Source organism: Sinocyclocheilus rhinocerous, unplaced genomic scaffold (assembly GCF_001515625.1).
Source record: "Sinocyclocheilus rhinocerous isolate Xijiao unplaced genomic scaffold, SAMN03320098_v1.1 scaffold466, whole genome shotgun sequence".
NCBI lineage: Eukaryota > Metazoa > Chordata > Actinopteri > Cypriniformes > Cyprinidae > Sinocyclocheilus > Sinocyclocheilus rhinocerous.
Window position 1 is genome coordinate 38,644 of NW_015631145.1, and position 4,676 is coordinate 43,319.

The following is a 4,676-nucleotide window of genomic DNA, read 5'->3' on the forward strand; positions in this document are numbered from 1 at the left end:
CTATTGCCTCTTGGCTTGTTTTACGTTTTGATTCATAGACTTCTTTATAGAAATCAGCAAAGCAACGATTAATTTCCTTGGGGTCAACAATTATCTTCCCATTATTCAATTTTATTTTATGTATTGCACGAGTTGCCTGAGAGCTATTCGCAATTTTTATATATATATATTTAAATAGCAAAGTGTACCATTGCCCTTAAAGTCTAAACAACATTCTTATGGTAAATCAACTATATACAGACTTTTTATGCACATACAGAGATGCAAACTTGTCACCTTTTGACAAAAATAGACATTTTTAATCCAAAATATGTCATTTGTGTAGATCTGATGGGGGAGTATTATTACTATTAGTATTATCACTATTCAATAATACTGAATAGTATTATTACTACAGTAACATTAATATTAATAATCATGAAAAAAAAAACAATAATGTGAATGTGCATGGCCTTAAAAGAAAAAAAAAGCCATTCTATGGTGAGATTTTCCCTATATCTTCATGCTAAAATTGACTGTAAATCCGCATTTGAAACTGATATTTAAAAAAAAATTGGGGGTCATGAATTTGCATCCCTGATGGGCATTTATGATAGTTAACTATTAAAAATGAACTGCATTGAAATCTAATATTATAGGGCATATTAATCAACTAAATAATGAAAATGAGGAGTGTTATTCTTTTTAAATTAATACATTGCTTATAGTTTAAATGATATAGCTATAGCCCATTTAGGTATCAGTCCAAGTTGAATGTACAGAGCATGATGTAAGTTTGTGTATTGATACTGCTCAATCTACGGTCCCTCTCCTGTTACCATAGCAACCACCTTCTCAGCATCAGCACCCATATCGTCAATAGCAGTGTTGAGTGCCTGCAGCATAACGGTGAAAGATCGACTGACGGATCTGGCGTGTCTCGGCATGGCTAGTTCCACAAGTCTGGTGGTTGCTGTGCTGGTGTCTTTCTCGGCTTCCACGAGTCGTCTTTTAACTTCGCTCTTGCTGACCTCCACAGAGAGAGCACAGGTCCGCAGGGCCTTCAGCCTGGCTGGGTCGAGATCTGAGCCTTGTTCAGAATCCGTATGGCCACCGTAGCGTCCACCATGGAGGCCACCAAAGGTACGGGAATGGCAGAAACGCCACCGGATAATGAGGCAGCGGCCCACACCAGTGCCTTAAAGGCATCTTTCTTCTGAGTGACCAAGGAGTTGGAGAATGTAGGAAGTGCTAGAAGAAGAGCATGCGATCTGATCTCTGGAATGTCACATCGCATGACCTCTAAAAACTTCAGAAAGTCCAGCTTCTCCAAAGTTGAAGGTTTTACCAGAAACACCTTGGGCAGAGGAACACCTTCTGCCTTGAGCACTTCTAAGCTTGCCATCTTCTTCACCTCCAATGTTTTCTCAGTATCCTTCATAGATGATAGTAAGATGAAGTAAACTGTCTCTTTCTGCAGCGACCTCACTTCCATCCACACCGCCACACTGTTAACACTAGGTTTCTCTGTGAATGTGAAAATGATGGAGTTGTATCTCATAACTTTGAAACGCTCTACATAATCCTCAGCCTCAAAAGAAGCATTGCTAGAGATGGATGACAGATCCCAAAGGCGAAAGTCAGGATGCTTTGGATTCGGGAATACGGCTAGATCCTCTGGGGCAGAGGATGATGGAGTACGGGCTGCGGTTTCATCTTCTTGGCTCAGACCTCGAAGTGAATTTATAAAAGTGGCTTTTTCTGCATTTCTGTCCCCAATGATCACAATGTTGATTCTGCTGATCAGCATGTCCTCCATTGCATCTCTTATATCCGAAATGTTGTTCTTTTCAATAGACTCCTTTAGTGTTTCCAGCAGGTTAAGACTCCTCAACACATCAGCCATGTCTGGTAGGTCATTTACAGTGTTTGAAAGCAGAGTTGGGGTTATGTGTGGTTCAGACATTTGGAGTCTGTAAGATTTTATACTTTTATTCAGCAAAGACACATTAAATTTATCAAAAGTGACAGTAAAGATATTTATAGTATTACAAAAGTTTACATTTCAAATAAATGCTGTTCTTTTGAACTTCCAGTTCACCAAAAATCCTGAAGACAAAAAAGGATTCTGAAGGATTATGTGATAAAGACTGGATGTGATGAAACTCAGCTTTGCATAACATAAATAAATTACATTTTAAAATATATTCAAATAGAAAATAGTTCATTTGAAATTGTAATAATATTTCACTGTTTTTACTGTATATTTGATCAAATAAATATTAGAGACATAAAATACTTTTTTTCAAAAACATGAAAAAATCTAGACCCCTAACTTTTTAATGGTACTGTAGCTTTTTTTTTTGTTGAAATAATGAATAAAGTAACAAATTCATTTTTTTATTTTTAATTTTTTTACAATTCTATTACAAATCATTAAAAAATATTTTACTATTTTATTTAAGGTATTTTCACATTTTACTACAAAGACAGACAATTTATTTGAAATAAATGTTATTTATTTACTGACACATACAAAATCTCTAGAGTATTTTTAAAGTAGAGCAATGTTTTTCCAGATTCATGATAGTTGCATTTAAACATTACATATTGCAGTCAAATGCATGTTTAGAGCAAGAAATATATTTTGAATTTAAAAACCAGCATGCCAAGCATAATGAAATAAGAAGAAATAATAGCAAACTGAAGTGAGAATAAGTTACATGCGAACAGAATAAAGATAATAGTCCATAAATAGTAACAATGAACCTTAATTAGTTACTATAAGTAGTAGTAATGCAATAATGAGTAGCCTATAATGAAAAACAGCTTTGACGTGGTTTTCGGTGCATCCATTCTAACACATACCTTATTTCAGATCAGAATGACAGCTAGTGTGGTGGACCACAGAAAAATGGTTGAAAATATCAAACCACACCAAGACAACCAAGACACTGACACTCTCACAGGCTATTTAAGGATTCCCTGTAGTGTGTGGAACATTCTAATCCTGTTATCTAAGGCCTAATGCTGCTCACAAACACGTCACCCCAGAGGAGCAACGAGCAGGTGTGCTGATTTACAGTTCTTGAGGAATCAGCTAATATCAAAACATACACACCTTTTAGACAAATCTAAAGAATGTAAATTACTTTTCAGCGTTAGACCAACATCCCCCAAACGTCTGAACATACGATGCCATATTGAACAGTGCTGATGATCTGTTAAAAGTTTGTGAGTTCCTGGCATGCATTGCATTATGACTAAATCACGCCTTTACTGTTTTAGGCCTGTTATTTATTTTTGCTGTTTGCTGACTTTATTCATGCTGTTGGTGTTGCTTTTGTCTTCACAGTTAATTATTTGTTGTGTGACAATGCTGATCTTTTTCTCCATTATTCAGGTTTGTGGATTAAGTGTTAAGGCCTATGTGTGATTCTGTGAAATGATTGCAACACATCTTTGCTTTGCAAGCTGTCAGTTGCAAAAATTACAGATGCCACTTTTGGGCAAGTGTCGTTTGAAAGAAGAATGAGAAACTATCCTTGATTGCTAAATCGTCAAATCCCTATACTGTATATTGACAAATAATAACTCTGTACATCAGTAAACAATTTAAATGCTGAATTATACATTTTACACTGTTGTACCAATAAAAGCAATGAAGCTGAAGGTAACTATCAGAAACTCTATTGAATTTGCTCAAAGATATTTGCAGCAGTATCAGGAGGCTCAGAAATTCCTTAAATGCATATTAGAAACCAAATACAAATTTTTTTTTACAAATAATAATAATAAAATAACTTGCAAATAGAAAATGGCAAATTCATATTTTCACACCATTTAAAAAAATTAACAGATGTTGGAGAATAATCTAATGAAATTTCATGTGTTGCAATCAAGCGGCAACCTCCCGCTCTCTCTCGTGAAGCCAACATGGAATTAAACTGTAATCCGCTAGAGGCTGGCTGCGAAATGGAGTCAATCCCATAGACTCCCCATGTTAAAATGCCCAACTTTACAGCAGAAAAAAACATATTTACAGCCTGGTTCAAAAAATGATTTTGGTCTATGTAGCTAATTTTGCCCTTCATGACAACTGTGAGGGGGCTCATCAGTTTAAATTATATTAAGCCTTAAAGGTCCCATATTTTACACCTTTCTGGAGTTTTATTTTAGGTTTTGATGTCCTTAAGAATATATATTTGCGGTATAAGTACCAAAAACCATCTCAATATATTTTTACAGCTCCTTTCACAGGATCTCTGCTGAGAACATGTCGATTTTGGCCTGTCTAATTAATATTCATGAGCCTATCTTCTGATTGGCCTGTTGTTTTCTGAGTGACGCACGGCCAGGCCACCCACAGGTAACTAGGGTCAGCCGACGTCACAGCGCTAGCTGGAGGCAGGAAAACAAAGGGAAAACTGGAGGCGGCCCATTCAAACCAGCGCAGATTCGGCTACATAAGGAGCTTAAAATATTATCTTGTTGTGATGGGTGCCAGAATCGACTTAATACAGCCTCAAATTAGAAATTTGATCGCATATCTGCTGCCACTGCCAGACAAAAAAACGACGACAGCTGTGGTTAAACGCGATAATACGTGCAGACTGGACAGAAACGATCTAAAAAATGCTCGCGTTTGCAGCACACACTTCTTATCAGAAAAGGTTCAATCAAGAATTGTCTTTTGT

The 4,676-nt window shown here is 36.3% G+C and overlaps 1 pseudogene; it reads right to left on the reverse strand.

Annotated features, from left to right (window-relative positions):
- LOC107741623 (uncharacterized) overlaps nt 1–4,676 on the reverse strand; it is a 25,359-nt pseudogene that overhangs the window by 15,380 nt on the left and 5,303 nt on the right.